At 41.7% G+C, this 19,324-nt stretch overlaps 1 protein-coding gene across 1 annotated transcript in view; it reads right to left on the bottom strand.

Annotated features, from left to right (window-relative positions):
• Positions 1–19,324, bottom strand: part of zfand2a (zinc finger, AN1-type domain 2A) — a 77,017-nt gene extending 57,693 nt beyond the window's left edge. The window contains exons 1-2 of the mRNA XM_088316942.1: positions 19,157–19,324; positions 10,189–10,339 (exon numbers count right to left, since the gene is read on the bottom strand). The gene's annotated coding sequence lies outside the window, so the exon portion shown is untranslated. The remainder of the gene's footprint in view (positions 1–10,188; positions 10,340–19,156) is intronic.

The raw sequence follows: 19,324 nt of genomic DNA, 5'->3' as shown, positions 1-19,324 counted from the left end.
TGGCACATATGGAGAATTAGCAACATACAATTAGAGACAAAGAATGTTCATCTTCTAACCTTTAATAGAGAAGTGTGTGTGTGTGCGTGTGAAGTGAATTGGCAAAATAATGAATTTAGTTGGGAGGAAGAGGAAGGAAGGAAGAAAGAGGAAGGCGGCGAGTCCCTTGGCCTAACGAGCAGCTCACATGGTCAGGGCAATTAGTCACTGTCATATGAGGGCAAATGTAGAAGCTTTTTGCAGGCTTGTTAAGTAAAAACTTACATGGGGGGTCAATGACACCGAAGAGAAACGCAGCAGCGTGGAACCTTGCCACGGGAAAAATAAACCCCATGTTTCAGTCATGTATGATATGCTTGGAAAAACATCACATAAACCTGCGCATGCTAATGAGAGAAAAGATGAGAATGATCATTTCATGAATAAAAAAAAAATATTCTTTCATCAGGCCTGACGTGGCTGCAAAGTTTCGTGAGTTTTCAGAGGGATCGGATCGTCAGAACGGCATCTTTTTTCTTGGCCTAAAAGCACATCGCCATGGCAACAGCATGTGTCGAAATTTAGATTTGAGACTTGATATTTTTTTTTTTTTTTTAATTGTCATTTCGATTGACTTGGTCGGAGAGATTTTTTTAGATTTTTGTGTGAAATGACTTTTTGGGTCAAAATAATGAAAATTTATTCTTAACATGACAGTCTCTTCTAAAATGGACTCTTTTCTCGTAATATTTAAATTTTTTCACCGTTGTTTTTTTGTTTGACTTGTCAAAATAATTACAACTTTTACTCCAATTTATTTTTTACTATCAATGTCAAATGTATTCATCATGGCTTGTCTTTTGTCTCTTAATAAAAAAATAAAAAAAATTAAAATCATCGTTATTGCACTTTTTATTTTAATTAAATTTCACAGTTTTTCAACTTTTTTCCCCGAGAGTTAAAAAAACAATATTTTCGCAAACTTGCAACTTAACTCCCACGGTGTTAATTTATTCTCATAAAATGATGACGTAAAATTACAACTCTTGCGACTTTTCTGTATTGATTTATTATTTAATGAGCCTCCCGGCGCTATTGAATTGGGTCTCATTTTTTTTTTTGGTCTCGACACGGCAGCCGTCCGAAGAACAAAAGGTGAATTTCACGGCTGCTCAATGAATTTAATTCCCTCCGTTTCTATGCATTATAAATGTACATTTCTTTCAGGGAGGATTTCTCCAATTTGTGCCGGGGCGAGGGTTGCTTCTGCTGATGGTGGCGGCGGCGGCAGTGGGCATATATGGGTCAGAGACCCCGGCGCCTTATCAGTAATTCGCCATTGCCTGGTTATTAAGGACAGCTTAGGTGGAGAGGGCTGGAGTAGCAGGAGGGGTTGAGGTGAATTGATTGCCTGTGGACATGTTAAACATGACCCTGTCAGGCCTCCACTCCACTGCTAAAACGCGCCAACCTGCGCGCCTCACTCCAAGTAATCAGCTGAGGCTTTAATAAAATTCAGAAAGCCCCGAGAAGACACACATACACACGCGCACCTCACCACCCGAGGGAGTGCGGCAAGTTGAAAATAATCGAAAGCCGCCAGGCAAGAGGCATTGATGTCATGTTTAGCATCGGGAAAAAAAAAAATGGACCGAAAATGTTTTTGGGAGGCGTTACTCGAGTTGTTGTTCGACGAGCTCCCCAAATCATTTTTTTTTTCCCCGTATTGTTCCCAAGTGAGCTCAATCCTCTTCAATCCTGCTTTTTATGCCCACAATGGCTGTAAATTGATCATTGGGTATGATTTTTTATAAATATGCTTACTGATGATCGATCAAATATGTTTTGGTTCAGTCTTTCTATGTGGGCCACTTTTAAAAAAATAAAATAAAAAAAAAACAGTCCCACTAATCGGTACGATCCGGCATCACTGTGGTTAAGGACTGCTGGTGAAGCACATTGGAAAGTCATCACTTTGCAGCAGCCGGGTAATTAGGGGCCTCAACCCCTCCCACCATGTGGAGAAAAAAAAGGGGGTGTTTCCTTTGATTAAGGCAGACAGGCGGGGGTGAAGCCCCCTTGCGCAAACAGCAGATTGAAGTTCATGACGGAGGGTCTCAGCTGCCTCAGTCGAGCCATGAATTGTGGCCGGCGAGAAGGTGTTGACAGCAGCAGCTGGACATCACCAAGTGATGAAAAGGGAAAGCCAGAGGAGAGCACTCCACTGGGGAAGAGATGGGCGGTGGCGGGGGGTGGTTAGTGGGTGGGGTCATCTACTGGCCGGGAGCAGAACTGCAGCCCGCAGCAATATATTTCCCATAATGTGTTGATGTTATTCCTTTTTTAACAGGCAAAATGTTTATTGTTGAGAACACTAAAAACGATGTTAATTTTTGTAATTGTAGTTTACAGTGGAGCAAGGGAAGGCAGATTTATTTGTAGAACACATTCATAGACAAGATAACTCAATGTGCTTCGCATAATTAAAAGTACCAAATTTAAAGGCATTTACCCCAAAAATATTTAAGGAAAAAAAAAAAACAAGACATTTAAAAGAAAAGTAAAGAAAAAGTCAAGTAAAATTACAAAAATATTGTACAGTGCAACAAGACAATTTTTGGAGAGGGGGGGGGGGGGTGCAAAACGTCTGTTCCGCATCACACCGCTTGTGCGCTCTTGTCCAAGCGAACGTGACGTTTATGGTCGCCGTGTCATCATCGTTTCAGACGGGCGTGTGCAATTTATGGTGACCACTTCAGTGGTGAGGACACGGCTGAGCTTGTTTAGCATCCAAATGATGAGGAATGACACGGCACAGGCCTTTTACACGGCCTCTCTGACCCACCGACACACACGCACACACACACACGTCCATTGTCCCCTCGGCTGCACAACGGTGACTGATGTTATTGGAAATGAGAGGTGTGTGTGTGTGTGTGTGTGTGTGTTTGATGAATAGAGATGGTGCCCTAAGGTGAGGACAGACTATATTGGTGTGATTCTACTATTCACTATTAATGAACTGCCTAAAGGTGCAAATTAGCTTTTAATGGGTGTTACTTTACTAGCCGAGCGTCTACCACACACAAAGACATTTCACTTCTTTTTTTTTTTGAAGAGAAGGAAGAGGAGGATGTGAAGTGGGGTGGGCAAAGCAATTACAATGTGTATTGTCTGCAGTTATGGTGAAATAAAACACAAATATTAGCAATCAGATTATTCTGGGGGGGAGGAAAAGGAGGTGGTCGTTTTTTTTCCCCAGTTTTTGTGGACTGAGGTGAACTGCTGCCGAGTGCGTTAGCCGCACGGAACGATTTTTTTTAAAAGGGTACTGAAAGCAAAACAAACAAATAGAAATTAAAAAGAGATTTCAGGCGTTGTTTTGTCAACGGGGTCATGACACAGCAATTGAGGAGAACATTTGTCAAAAAAGGCAAGTAATCCATTTAAAAAGGTTAGCCAAAATCAACCATACGGTACTGATTTGAAGTCTCGGAAGCAGCCGCAAGCTAACGAGCTAACATCACGCGGCAGAGGCAGGCGAACGATTCACACACGTAAACGCACAAATACACTTCACAAATCGGGCTCACATCTATGCTAATTTTCTTCATCTATGCTAAATTGAATGCTAATTAACGCACGCTAGCCCATTTATGGTATTTCACATGATATGTTCGCATTAAGCTAGCAGACAAAATGATACGGTTTGGTTGAATATTTTCTATATACTCGGTTTTATTGCGTTTTGTGTCAGTAAACTTCAGCTGCAAGTGAGAAATAAAACGGCTCGACGCAACTTCTTTTCGTTTTCCTCAGAGTGATGCTATACGATCGGCTCCCATTTCTCGAGAGATATGACAGCAAAACGTGTCTGGAAATAAGTTTCAGCATGTCTTACGATTTTTAGATGTAAAATTAAACGACTTATTTTACGTGGTCTTTCAATACTACAGATTTTTTTCGATCTTATCCCACATGACAAATGGAGGCTCACTATTTGGCATTATTCGCTGCCATTTATTTCTCACGTGCGATGCCGGCTCGCGTCTTTTTTTCCCGTGCTTTAAAGGCGCCACATCCGAGCGCACGGCGCAAAATCAATTGGCTTATTGATTGCCGACTAATTAGGCAAAGATAAATGGTTGAACTAAATAAATACAGCCGACAGTAACGAGCCGATAGAGAGCGCGACATCCTAATTGACTTCTGCATGATACGGGGGGCCACCTTTCTATTGGAGGTCGCCTCGGGTTCATCCCACCATCCGTCAACATTTTATTTCGTTTCGAATTTCCTCAACACGTCTCAGAGTGAATTTTTACGTGACGTGACCCTGAGCGTGCGAGTGTGTGTGTTTGCGCGCGCATGTGTGTGATCAAAAGCTAATTAGTGTGAGTTGACACAGGAGGTGGCCGATGGGTCAAAGGTCAGAACGGATGATCCAGCAGGAGGTTGCTTATTAAAGTGGATCACATCTGAACAAAGCACATTTCACACTTTAATCACATTTTTATTATTATTTTTTTTTTTATTTGTAAAATAATATTTTGGAGCTAGAGGTTGAGATGCAGCGTTGCCATCTAAAGGCCCGAAAGTGATACGTCATTTTTTTCCCAGCGAGTCTTTAAAAAAAAAAACCCGCTCATTTGAATTGAGCACATTTCCTTCCATATTTACAAATGGCGTAGCTCCAATCAAGGGAGCGCCCTCTACAGGCCCGACAGTGACATGCTTCATTCGACACGCAACTTTTCCCCCTGGAAGGCTTTAAAAAAAATAAATTACAAAAAAGTAAATGAATATGCTTTCCCCTCCCATTCGGCGTCCCTCGCACTCAATAATTCCTCACCCGCACCAAGTGCCCTTGTTGACTCAATTGGATTAGCGCTAATATGTAAACACAGGAGGTAATCCTCTAATGAGAGCAACGATATACGTTAAAATAGCCTAAATGTCAGCAGGTGTCTGCCAGGTGATCGGTACGCAAGCGAAAAGCGGCATTAGGACGGCGAGGATGTCGGGCGGTGTTGCGACCCGCCAGGTGACAGCGTAATTACTCGCTTGTAACTTAGCGGGATAATAGCAAGAGCGCCTCCGGGGGATAAGACAAAGACCTGTTAATTATTAAAACTCGCATCAGGCCCACACCAGAGAGTTGCAATTATTAACGTTGCTGTTCTTGTTTGTGCTTAAACGCCAGCACCGCCGTTAATATGCTCATTAGGCAAAATGAGTGATTTTATTACTCGCGATTTGGTTTGCGCTTTGTCGAATATATCAGGGGGTCAGCTGTCGCTACTCGCTGATGGAGAACAAACACGTTACGTGCCGTAAAGTATGGAAACATGGCGTAAACTTTAGGGTAGGAAAAGTTATGAGAAGGAGTCATCGGGAAAAGAAGGAACACATCTAAAAAAAATATTCTTTTTAAAAAAATTACAAGAATTAAATTGTGGTTATGGGGGAAAGGTAAAAATCTGATCATGCTAATGGCGGATAATTTGAGGAGAAAATGTTTTCGAAAATGAATCTTTCAAAATGAAATTTTGGAGAATTTTATGTTGTGACTCAACTGTCTAAAATTAGTCAAATTCAGAGTTTTTCTGAAAAAAATACTTAAAGAATTTTTTTTTTTTTTAAATCAGTCTGACAGATTTCCATATAAAATCGAAATAAAACCTATCTTGCAAAATAAATCATATCAGTAAAATGATAAAAATGTATAAATTTCTGATTTGCCAATAATTTGTTTTTGTAAAAATATGAAAATCATGAAACAAAAAAAAGAATATTTTTTTGCAGTTAAAAAAAAACTTCTATTATTGTTATTTCTCAATTTTTTTTTACAAAGTTGCCGTCATCCGATTTGAAAAATATTGCACCATATTTTGGGCAAATTCCACAAAACACTCGCACGCCAAAACGAAGCATGAGCGAGCTCTTGCGAGTAAATCCCAATCAAGATCTCAAGTTGGAAGCGTTGCTCTCCTGCACATTTTTTCCGCAATCACCCCCAATTTAAAGATAATACGCGACGGAACTGCAATCGAGCAAATGCCCTCTAATTGCCCGGCGTTGCTTTAAACGCCGACGCGTGGAGCGCTTTAATGAAACGCCGCTGAATCAATAACAGACAATATTACAGCTGACAACGGAATTGTTAGCAGCCGCAAAAGTCATTCGGTGGCACAACAATTATGTCCTACTTGTACGCGTTTATTGGCTCGAGCAGACTTTTAAACACATATTGCCGATTTAGATGCCGCCAGGTGATCTCGTCGGACTTGTTTGTTCATCTCCAAGCAGTCGAAAGGGAATTAAATATCACGGGTGGCGAGAGCCTCGACTCACGAGTTGTGATTAAAGTTTGATCTGCCGTTAAATCCCTTATTTCTGCTTATTTCCTTTAGAAGTGCTGCTTGGAGGCTTTTATGTCTAATTTGGCGTCAAAAAAGAAAAAAACAAAAACAAGCAGGCAATTAGATGGCTTCTATTGTGACGCCGCCATATGCAGCTTTCGCAGAAGGCTTTTTTTTTTTTTCTTTTCTTGGTCTCCCTCCTCCTTAATGGGCCCCGCGGGGACGAAGGGGTTAATTGATGCAGATGTTGATGGCTTTTACACATGACGCAGCGAGCATCTCCCCAGTGGCTCCTATTAGAGGCACTTTTAATGAAGTGCTAAACACGAGGCTTTCCCCGCGCCGCGCTCAGGCAAACTCTGCAAGGGAAGCGCTTTGCAGGGGGAAAAAAACACCCACACGCACACACCAATACAGGAAAACCAAATCAATGCGCCTTTCTCATCTCATGGTGGACAGCGTGAGAGGAAGTCAATCAAGGAGGTGTTAACATTGCCATAGTGCAGGGAAAACAAAGAGAAGCACGAAGAGAAATAAAAAAAAAAAAAAAAAAAAACTCTGGTTGAAACAAATGTTGAGGGCCTTAAAATTCCATCCCCATTTTATTATTAGCAATATGAACAGACATATAGCAGGAATATATATTTCATGTTTTTGTTTGCATAGATACATAGATACTCAAACTAGCTAGCTAGCCATTGAGCTGGCTTTAGCTAGCTAGCTAGATAGATAGATAATTGAGCTAGCAAGGTAGCTACTGAGTTAGCTTTCTATTTATCTTGATTATACATAGATAAATAGTTAGATTTATAGATTGATATATAAATGGATAATCAAATCTGCTAGCTATCTAGCAACTGAGCTAACTTTCTAGATATAGATCAATAAATAAATAGCATCTCTTTAAATAGTAATGGCATTGAGGCGCTTCAATTTGCTCACCCCTATTACAGCAATTAACTAATTCAATAAAGAAAAAAAACTTCAAATAAAGCATTTGTTTACAGTCTTAAATTCCCCTGTTCAATATAATGGACCAGTTGAGAGAGTCTGCCATTTTCGTACGACAGTAATTGCGCAACAAACTGTGCAAATATAAACAAAATTAGGGAAAAATACATCAAGACTCATTTTTTCCCGTTAATTTCACACATGGGGGGAAAAAATAATTCCACAAAACAAATAATTTAGCAAGCGGCTAAAGCAGACATCGGCGTCGTGCCCGAGCGATGCTAATGCTAATGGCGCTTCTCACGCAGCGTTAGCAACCCGCACTCACTAAATTGTGCTCATTAAAATGACAAACCCAAACACACACACACACACACACACACACACGCGCACGCGCGCGCACGCACACAGTACGTCAGGCGTGCTCTTCAGCTGTGTATGGCATCTGGCCCTGACACCCCACCAACCTGCCCTCATCACCCAGCTCCCCCGAGGCTGCCGCGCAAACGCACCAATGCCAGTGCGCCCAATCACATTTGAAAACAATCAGCATCCCTTTCATATCCAATTTAGCCACCTGCCACAGCAGCCCATTAGTGTCGGCCATGATATACTATTAAAGCGTTCTCCGCATGCATCGATGTATATAAATATATAATCCAAAGAGTGTGAGTGTCTTCTTCCTGCTCCTCCTCCGTCCCGATCCATCACGAGACGCCACTTTCAAAGCGACGTCTTAATGGCGGTGTCAGCGTATTAATTAGAAGTGTTAATGAGCTAAAAAAGCAACTCAAATTAAATTAATGCAGACGAGCGAGAGAGAGAGAGACGGAGAGAGCGAAATTAGCTCCAATTTCTGTAAATGACTCTGAAGTGTGCGCAACATATCAGGCAGCCGCGTGGGCTCCCATCCCCCCAAAACTAATCAAGAGCTACATTGCAATTAGCTGCTTAATTAAGGCAACACTCGGGCATCCCGCCACAATTAAGTAACGGCTGTTACAGCATGAAGGCGGGTCTCCATTTTTTTTTTTTTTTTTTCCTTCGTGGAGAGCAACATATTCGAGCGCTTTAATGGCCTGCGGGGGATTTGCGGGGCGGCCCCGAGATGTTGCCAAGATGGCGAGCCTTCTATCTCACGCTTCGCTGGGGATCTTTTGCTCCAGCTGGAAGCATCACACGAAAGCGATTGGAGGGGCTGAGACGTGGCAATTGGCACCAACCGGGGGCGGCGGCCTCATCACTGGTTTTGTCGCTGTGATTCAAAGGCTTCCAGTTGGAAGCAGGAGCGGCACAGTATTGACACTTATAGACTCGTTAGCGGTGGCCAGACTCCGAATGTGGACTCTGTTGTCCCACAGTGGCTGCTGCTGTGTAAACAGTGATGGAATCAGCGCAAAGATCAAGTCTACTCAAAGTATCCATCCATTTTTCATGAAAAAAAAAAAATGTCCTCATTAGGGTCACAGGTCAGATGGATTGGCATGCTGGACAGATTGCCAGTTAATCGCCATGCCCAAAACATGCACTTTGTCCAGTTATGACTTTTTTTGAGTTTGTTTCAGCTAAAAATAAGAGCGCACGCTGTGCTGTCAATAGAGAGTTATTTAGCTTCAATAACAAAAATGCAAACGAGGTTAAAGAGAAAGACCCAAAAGATGTTGTGGCGACAGGAAGTCCTCAAATGTAATTATATTTATAAATACGTTAAACAGCCTTCATCCAAGGGAGTAAATTTCATGCCACCTGTTGCACGGCAAACTAAAGATTTTTACATTGGCTCTCCGGAGAGCCAACTATTTGTGTTCAACATCTAAAAAGTCTATTTTGCACAATATGTCCCCTTCCGACTAAGCCCTCCTCTCCGTGGCGAGGGTAAATATTCAATATGCTTTGACTGGTCGGGAGTCTTCCAAATCAATTTGCAGTGTCACGACATCCACTGTGGAATATGCAAAGCGCAGATAAGTAGCAGCTTGTCACCCAGCCAGCGTTTCAAAAATAAAAGCGCCACCTGGCTGCCGCGTGGAACGATCTCGTTGAAATCCTCTCAAAGGTGAGCGCACTTATCTGTCACTTAGCGCGCGGCGAACATGCCTTTTCCGTCGCTCTTTCCTTCTTGTTTTGTGTTTTGGGCTGCCGGGCAAGATTCTATAATTAGACGGCAGTCGAGTTGGTTAGCAGGTAATTTACCTGCAGGCGGCGCAAGTCTAATTATTGCCTTTGAAAAGCTCATTTAGCTTCAAACACTTCAGGTGTCTTTTCTCCTCTCTCGCCTCGTCGACGGCGGCGGCAAAGGTAAGAGTGTCCCGGAGCTCTGCGGATTCCTCATCCACGTCACGTTGGCCTCACTACTTGTGCCGTGTACACGATACGGCGCGGTCAAGCGCATACTTTGAAAGAATGCCAAACAAATTACTTTACACCATTTAACTTTATTTTATTCTCCTCATTTTTTTTTTTGTAAGTGCTTCTGTTTCCACATTTCTTGACTGATTCTCAACATATTTGAAATTTAATTTCTCACAATTTTACATTTTTTTACTCATAAATATCCCATTCATGAAATAACAGATTCACATAATTCCCATTCAAAATTTTGTACACTCAAAACTAAATTCACCTTGGGAATGTTTTTCAAAAAAATACCAAAAATTCCACAAATTTTCTCCAACACATTCACTAACATTCCATAACTTTCAAGATCATTCAACAGTTATCAATATTTAGCCTGTAAAGAGCAGCGCCCCCTTGTGGTGACGCTTGGCTACAGAGCCTTTTTTTTCCCTCTTAAACTAAATTTCTTTTTCACGGGCCAAGCTGGTCCACTGCCAGATGGCGTTTTTGTGAGTGACGGCAGTCGACATCGCGCGGCGGAGTGAGACTCGTCACTTACCTCACGAAAAAATTGCGATGTGATGAGGCCCCTTGACTCCGCCTCCAAGGGAGGTGGTCAATCACAGCTCGCCATATGCCAGGTGGGTCTGCAAAATGCGTCTTGAGCGTTGCTTGTGGCTCTTTCATCCATCTGCTGCGGCTCTCGGTGACTTTGGAGAATAAATAACAAGCATTGACATTTAGTTTTTTTTAAATGTAATTCTAAATTTGATGATTAGCATTCTCTTGTAACATGATTTTTTTTTTTCTAACAGTTCAAAATATGCGTCACAAGTATAACTGCACGTACTGTAGTATCCCTATGCTGGATGCGTGCTTTTAAGGGGCGTGGCCTAGCGAAGGATGTCATTCGTTCATCTGCGTTTTCTTGAGAGTATTCTCATTTTAAATTTCCGCGTGTTCCTGATTGGCTGAAAGCGCACGAGCGACGGTGTCTCTCCCTTCCCACGTGCGAGGGCATCACATTGACATTCATCACCGTGACGCTAATTAAAACGCAAACATGCGCAATGTTTATTTTTCCCGTCGACGAGAGGAGATTCCGTGCCGATTGGCTGACGCGCACCTCCCGACCGGCCTGTAATGTAATATTTCATTTCAAAGCACCTGAGAGACAGTCATGTGATAATTTATTAAGCCGCACTAATTGAGAATCCCATCAAAATATGTAATTAAACACTTAAGCGTAATTACCCAGCGCAGTAGGAACCCAGTGAATTAATTAAGGGTAAAAAAAAATAAAATACGTTAATTTATTTGAATTCATTTGTCCCCTTTCCACTTGTAATAATTACCATTTTAATTGCCTTAATCTGAGCGAAACCAAGTCACACATTATTTGACAGGAAAGCAAGAAATTCACACTCATTAGGATGTGTTACGAGGGCGGGGGGGAGAAAAAAAAAAAAATCACATAAAGGCGACTTCACGAGTGTGTATACGTTTTTCGTTTGAATGCGTCGTGTTGCACATTTACACTGCGGGGCGAGTCGTATCGCCATGGAAACACAATTGAGATTTTTCGAGCGGTTTAAAAAGGAAAAGGTTGGGCTCAGACTAATCTCTGGGATGTGAATGCCAGCGAAAGAACACAATGTGGTCTTGATGTGAAACAAACACCATTCGGTGTGTGTGTGTGTGTGTGTGTGTGTGTGTGCGTGCGCATTTTCGTGTCATTATCAGCGGCCTGCCTGCGTTTGATGTCTACCTGGAGAGGAAGTTGACATCCTCGGGCCACTGCCGCATGTCAAGACCGTGAGAATGACACACACGCACGAAAAGAGGAATATCTGTGGCCCCGCTGGAGCCATTTACCTTTCTCTGAGTAGGTTCAAGATATTAATTAAGATAAATCGGCCTCAATTCTCACATTCTACCATCTGCTTATTTATCAGAATTATGTTAATCGTTTCTGTAGGGGCCCCGAGAATTATTGCCCAATTGGAGTGCGTAATTCCTTTTAATGTCGGCGCGCCGTCTTGCCTTGCATACGGATGGCGCGACGTCTCGTCGACGGGCGGCGAGCAGGCCGAGTAGAAGCGCATACGAGACCATGTGACCGGGCACACCAACAACCTCGCCTTTCGGCTCCTCCCACAAACATTGACAGGTGAACTGTACAAATTATGAATCATGAAGGGCAGGGCCAGTTTTGGAGCGTAAGGTTCAGGGGACGGTTGGTTCCTTGGAGGAGGTCAACAAAATGAAAATTGAGAAAGTGAAGAAACGTTTTGGACTCTACTGGGGAGGGGCATAAAGAACCCTGCACTTCCTAAGCAGACCAAAGTATGACAAAAATGAACATTTTAAAATAAAGGGGGGGGGGAACGTCAGCACACAAATTGCGGAAATACTCGTATAAATGACGCACATTGATGTGTATTAGGAAAATAAGAGCTTTGGGGGAATTATTTCTTTTTTTGTAAATGCCCCAAAAATTTCAAAAACTGCTGCTAAAACGACATTAATTATTTTTATATGGAAAATAAATTAAACAAAACAACAACAAAACCAAATAAAAACACAAAGAAAAATTTTTTTTGGTTTTTTGAGTAGCTGTTGTGATTATTTATTTATTTATTTATTTATTCTTCTATTTATTTTCTGTTTCTTCATTTTAAAAAAATGGCATTATGTTCAGTTATTGTTTTTTGTCTTATTTAATTTGCTGCAGTGTTGCCTTTTTTTTTACCATTTCGTTTTTCAAAGCCCCTAAAATACGGGAGTGGACTGCCCCACGAAAAAAAGACAAAAAAAAAAAATCTGTGAATTGCTGAACCTGCACGAGACGGTGCAATTATGTAGGGGTCCGTGGTGGTAGCGGAAACTCCATCGCATTTAAAAAAATTTTTTTTTTTTAATTGAGTGTCCACTCAGAGGTTGCCGCCAGTTGCCCATCCCTGTTCTACAAGGTCACGTACTATTGGGGTCAACAGAGGACGAGATGCGGCCATGTGGCTTGTAGTACTCGCGAGTTGCGCGGTTCGGAGGTAAAAGCGGCAAAAGCGGGACAGATCAAATTTCCACTCAAGCCAGGGAGGACTAATGAGGGCGAGGCGATGCGGCGTGATTAAATTTAGATCTGGAGGGAGATCTTGACCCACGCTGGCCCGCGTCTAAGTGACATTTGCTCAAGAGAAACACACTGCAGCCGAGGCTTATTAACCTTTTATAGATCCCAGCACTGCCGCCCCACTTAATTGGACACTGGATTATTCAATCGCCCGAAATCACAGTCATACCGTCCAACAGGGCGGAGGAGACGCCCGGTCTGTGACAATATACCGCGGTTAAATAGAAATCGTCTCCGAACACCTGCTGACCGGCATCGAGGACAACATAAAACGCAACTAATGATTCTGTCTAAGCAAAAGTCACGCAAAGTTGTTTCCAACATCGGGATGAGGGTTCTTCAGTCCAATAGCGTGTTTCTTAATGATCTTTTGTTACAATTATCCCACCATCCTACCAGGAAGATGAAAAAAAATGGACATAAAGCCATGCTTCTCAGTAGTGTTCTGCAATATATTAGTTCTTTTTTTTCTTTTTTTTTTATTATATATATTTTGTACTGTGAATGCACATAATGTTAAAATAGTGCCTTTTAACACGGCAACGATTTTGCTAATTAAAACAGAACAGATCCGAGAGGGGAGGAAAGAAGAAAAAAAAAAAAGATTTATTTAGCATATTTTCTGAACTATAGAGCGCCCCTAGTGGTGGGAAAAAAATCCACAGAAAAGCCGCACTGTTGTATTAGCCGCATGGTTCAAAATCGAGTAAATAAAGGAGCGGTTTATAGTCCAGAAAATACATTCTAGTTCCGACAACAAATTGATAGAATTTGACATAATTTGCCGACCAAATCATATTGCGACTTAAACCAACACTGATGCATGGCATCAAATAAATCTTCGTGCAACATTGATGCTTAACTGTAAAAAATAAATACACGTATTCCTCCAATACAAAGCAAGACATTAGATGACGGATTATTCAATCTCCAGTTTGTAATGGTGATAAACGTCACACGCGGGAAAATAATCTTAAAAGTATCCCGACAACTTGCAAAGTGATGTGAAATGTGAATGCGGAGATCATCATCAGGCTCAGCGAGTGTTGATGCAAATACCAATCGGGGCCCGTCCCATTTAGCGCAGATGACCGACAAGGAGCGGGGGGGAATATTGCTTGTCAAGTGTCTGGTGGCGAGCAAAAGGAGAAAAAAAAAAAAAAAAAAAAGGGGGAGGGGATCAACACATTCCAAATGAGCAGACATAATCCGAGTGAATGTGAAGTTAAGCCATTTCATAATTAGCTGATTTCCTAATGTATGCCGGGCTTTGATGACCTTTGCAAATGAGGATGCTTGTTTGAATTGCGGCCGTCGCTCACATGCTTTTTCATCGGGCCGATGATATGCGTAAGCTTAATGAACGCGTCGAAAGGGAAGCGGCGGGCTCGGGATGAGGGAGATTGCAAATGCATTTGCACACCTTGCATATCATCAGCGCGCCTGTAAAGTGGCGTCCGCCTGAGCCGCCACAAATTTCAAGCTTTTGCCTTCGATTAGGTGCACTCGGTCCGACTTGCGTCGCTCTCGTGAAGGCGCCATTAGCATATTGCAGGACACCGCCGTCACATTTGAACACGGGAAACGTATTAACGTTCACCGGCGCCGATGAACGCATCTGTCGGCGAAATGCAAAAACCGCCTTCAAGCTCGTCTCACGTGAACGGGATCGCGACACTTGAAAGTTGGAAGACAGTGGCTTTGTGCTTTTTTTTTTGGTGTATTTTTAGATCCACTTTTGAATAGGTTGGAATCAAATTAATGGAATTAATTATTTTCTTTTTTAAATCCAGCAAGTTTTTAATTTGGTAATCATGAGAAATATTTCTATATTTTCTGACTAATATATTCTTCTGAATTACAAGAGAATTCAGAAATAATTTTTGTTTTAAATCTGACAAAAAAATTCATTCAAATAAATATTAATTTTTAAGCAGAAAAAAGTTTTTAAAAAAACCTGAAAAACAAAACATTATTTTTAGACGAGCATATGTAATTTAATTTTTAAATAGTGCAAAAGATTTCTAGACTGTAATTTGTGACATGCAAAGTTTTTTTTAAAGCTAAAGAAATTAAAATACTTTTCTTATTGTGTTTACATTGTTTGTAAAACAAAACTTTTTTTTTCCAAATTGCGCGACTTTCAATTTTATCTGATATGCAGAAAAGATTTTTTTTACTCAGAAAATCTGTTTAAAAATGCCATCATTTTCCATTCAACAACAATAACACATTTCAGGATTCATATTTTAATCCGACGCAAAGAAAAACTAAATTTCAAGGATTTTTAATTATTTGAATAATTTAGATTTAGGGACTTTTATTTCTTTTATCCGACAAAAATACATTTTTGAAATGTTTTTTATTCAAATCAAGCTATTAAAAAGTGACATCACGAGCTAACACTTCTGATTGGCTAAAACGGCCGTGCAGCTCGCGGCGACAGCGCCACCCTTGACATGCCTCGTAAACGTCGACAAAAGTGAATTCAACTTGAATTCTAGCGTCCTCGACACATTAGCATACCTCAATCGCTCCGTAATCCGGACAACGGCGCAACTCAACAGTCGTCAATCAGCAAACGGAAACGACGGCTCCGACGCGGAGCATTTAGCCAAGCGCCGCTGACGGCGAGGAAAACACGCGTCACTTACGAGTGTCGGCTTTCACGCCCGCTCATAATCTGTCTGGGATTTCATGTGTGTTAACACAGCTCCCGACGCCGAGTGCAAAACACTTGAGCGGCGCTACATAAATGTCTCCATGTAGCAAGTTGACAATAAACAAGCTATTCACTGGCGGGGGGATTTGCATGGCAAATGGGCGCATTAGCCGCGCGCATGGCAGAAAGATGGCTTCAGAAGAGACGCGGCGGCGCTTTTGTCAGGGCGGCAGACGAAAACTCTCGGCAGATTAGCGGCGGCCCTGACCACGGAGCCGGAATAAGCTAATTGCTTAATTAGCTGACCCAATTCCGTAAGCTTCTTTGGGCATATTAACAACAGCTAGGCCGCAAAGACTTCACAGAGGCTTGTGTTTGTTTTTATGGAATTACAGTAATGAGGATCAAACACAAGTCAGCGGTGACGACGAGGTGCGCTTGTATTTTTCTGTATTCATCCTCGTCAATGCAGATTTACGCGGCAAAAGGAAGCTAATTTGTTTATGCGCCGCCATCCCTCGATGTTTGTCTAAACAATTACGCCACGCCGGGGAGTTTTCCCGCTCCCTTTTTAGCCAGCGTTTTTTTTTTTTTTTGGGGAGCGATGAGGAAATAACGAGGGGGAAAGTATTCGAATTAGACGACGTGATGACTGAAATTGATTAATGTACTTTTTTTTTTTTTTTTTGTGTGGCCTACGCACATTTTACATACGTGATCTCAGCTGAGCACACGGGGAGGCAAAAGAGCGCTATTCGCGTGAGAGGAACTCATCTATATGCTAATTCGTCGGCTTCATTTCGTCCATACAGGACTGTTTACCTATTAGCTCTCGTGCATGTAAAGAGAATCGGAACATTCCAAGAAAAAAAAAAAAGAACAAGCTACAGAATTGTCAGCATTAGCATGTTCTGGTTCTTTGTCTAAACTGGAAACCGGAATCAACTTTGTAGTTTGCGTGCATTCATTCATGAGCGTGAAGCCAAGCTTATTAGAATTAACGAAAAGGAGTGAAAAAAGTAAAACTGAAATTGAAAAATTATTTTGGGGAAATGAGAAAATAAAAACGAGTGATCCCCTTCCCCTCCCCAACAAAAAAAAAATTATAGAACTGATCATAACTAACGATTAATACAGCACGATCATCTGGAAGAAGGTAAGGTCAAACAGGAATTGTAGATAGATTTTTAAAAAATATATTTTTATATATTAAAACCAAAACTAAATCACAGCATTTCTGAAAAAAAAAAATAAGGAATAAGATAAACCTGCTCTAAAAACAAATTTAACCCGACTGAATTAAAAAAAACAAAAAATAAAATAAAGTCAAACTAATAAAACATATATAAAAGTATATTCCAGAGTGGAAAGTAATCAACATTTGAGGACAGACATTCCCAATCACGACCTAAAGTCACTGCTACAAAATAAATAAATCAAATCAAATCAATCTAATATCAACAAACGTGCTGGAATTGAAGCAGTGCGGCCAAGAGAAATGCCACTAAATTAAAAGAATTAGACTTAAGAGCTTTGGAAGGAGAAAGCTTGCTGACCCTGACCGCTCGCCACTGTAAAAAAAGTTTAGACAGCTTTCCCCAAATCATTCCAAGGACTTCCACTGTGAGCTGCTTTCCATCAAACGACTTTTTAAGTCCTGGAATCGTGTTCCTTATGTTCTTTTTTTCCCCCCTTTGCTTATTAGCCACGGCGTGAACACAATTGGGAACACGTCAGACCACAAAAACGGGATTAAAAGCGTCACGGAAACACTCAAGCGGCCGTATGAGGACTTGCTTGACAGCTCAACTTACAACGTTAATGTCATTCCTCATGAGCCGCGCTGAAAGAGATGCAATCAGCCCGTCCGTGTTGAGACGTCTGTTGTGTTTAAGAGGATGACGACCACCCTCAACTGCACCCCCCCCCTCCCCCTCCCCCTCCCCCTCATCCAAGACCCCCTTTTGCCTTTCTTATTGTCTGTGGCGAACACAGCCGAATTGCCACTTACAGCCCGCTAAGAGCCGGACGTTTCATCTCCAAGCTTCCTCTGGTCTTTTCGCTACTCATCCCATTTCCACTTCCTCCAAAAGTGCCACCACTTCATTAACCTTGCCGTTCGGGAGATAAAGAGGCGGTGCATCAAAGCGCACACACACACACACACACACTCGCAAGAGAACACAAACGCCGCATGACACACACACACACACAGGCCCGTCCAACATGCAGGAAGGAGCCTTTGTGGAGCAAACCGTCAGCGGAAATCTACATGGAAGGCAAAACGACGACTCGACAATATCTTAAATGTTTGCGTCCACTGATTGTTTTCATTGGACAATCTCAAATATATTTGACAGCTCGCAACATGAAAAGTGTCCCGGCTGCTCCACTAAAACGACAGACCGCGACCGTTGGTATTGCAGGTGATGCCACTAAGTTCTCGGTTACCACGGCAACAAGAGCCAAGCCATACTCCTTAAACGAAGCCAGCGTACCATCCAAGTGATTCCGCCGCTGTCATTTGGAGCTAAAATTACGACATATTGTCGCTTTAAGGAAGATGGATTGGGAGGTGATGCAAGTAATTGGTGCTGTCACCAGTGTGACCCGCCGCACGAGTTCCAAAGACGGGCCTCAGCCCGATGAGTAACGACTCCCATTTCCAAAAAAAAAAAAAAAAAAAACATGAAAGTGGATGAGAGCAAATGTATTAACTGAGTCACAACATTGTTTTACTTGCACCACATACAAATCTCCGCGCTGCATTTAATCCCTCTACCCACAGTTTCTTCCGAAATGGAGGATATAAATTATTTTCCTTTGGTGGAAACGGCAAATCCCCGTCTGGATTCTGTTAAAAGGCTTAAAATGTCACTAAATGCCAAGGCTGAGACTCCCGCTCGCGCGCTGGGGTCTTTAAGACAAGATGTTCAAGCGTTGAAAGTTACCTGAAACCGAGGAGGTTAATATTCTTATCGGCGGGCTTGTGTGAAAGTGGATATTGAAAAATAGCCAGGTAACCCGGGCGCATTAGCAGCTATCACGCGGATTAGCCTCGTAAATACAAATTACGCATTTTAATTGTTTATTGTCGGGAGTATTTGGTTAACGTGGGATGGCGCCTGAATGGCAATGTGGGAGGATGACTTTTTTTTTTTTACACAACCCCTCCAAAATTCCAAGTCCCTTATTTATTGATTTTTTTTTTTTTTTTTTACGTGGCATTCACGTTTGACATTCTTAATATTTCTGTCTTTAACTGTAGCGTAACCAACATGAAAACCAGAGCGCAGCCTACGAGTGAAAAATGAGCAAATGTGAAAGGGTGTGAGCACAGAACATCAATCTGAGCCGTTTCCCAGCTATGCGGCACTTCATCATTTGTAAAGTACAAGGTTTTAAAATCAATCACTTTTATGGGCTTTTACAGTATTCAGTAATTCCAGACCCTCCCAGTGATAAGTGAAATCAGTGATTTAGAAAAAGCCCCATGTAAATACTGGCTAGGTGTGTTTTCATAGCAGTTTTAGCATTTAATTTTTTTCAAGGTCTTTAAACACACTTTTAAAACAGGGAGCAAGGGCGATGGTTAAAAATAATAAAAAATGTACAAACAGTGTATCAATCCCTCTATTTGTTTTCAGGACACAAATCCCATTTTTACCAAACAATAATCACAATATACATCAATAATCACACCCAAAGATTATGAAACATTATAAAACGAACCTGCAGTCTTCGTAGTGTTGGCACAAAAAGCAGGACTGAAGACGGCATTGACATTCAATCATCTTCAGCAAACTGATCTTAAAATACTTCCTGTTTTCACTCTTCTTCGTTCAAATTTATAGTATGGAACAAAATTGCCTGCAACCCTCTAGTGGTCAAAAAGTGGAA

The sequence above is a fragment of the Idiotropiscis lumnitzeri genome, chromosome 15 (assembly GCF_059441095.1).
Source record: "Idiotropiscis lumnitzeri isolate Australia: NSW breed Sydney's pygmy pipehorse chromosome 15, RoL_Ilum_1.0, whole genome shotgun sequence".
NCBI classification, from domain to species: domain Eukaryota; kingdom Metazoa; phylum Chordata; class Actinopteri; order Syngnathiformes; family Syngnathidae; genus Idiotropiscis; species Idiotropiscis lumnitzeri.
Note: the sequence above shows the minus strand (reverse complement) of the source record. Positions and strands in the feature narration are given on the sequence as shown.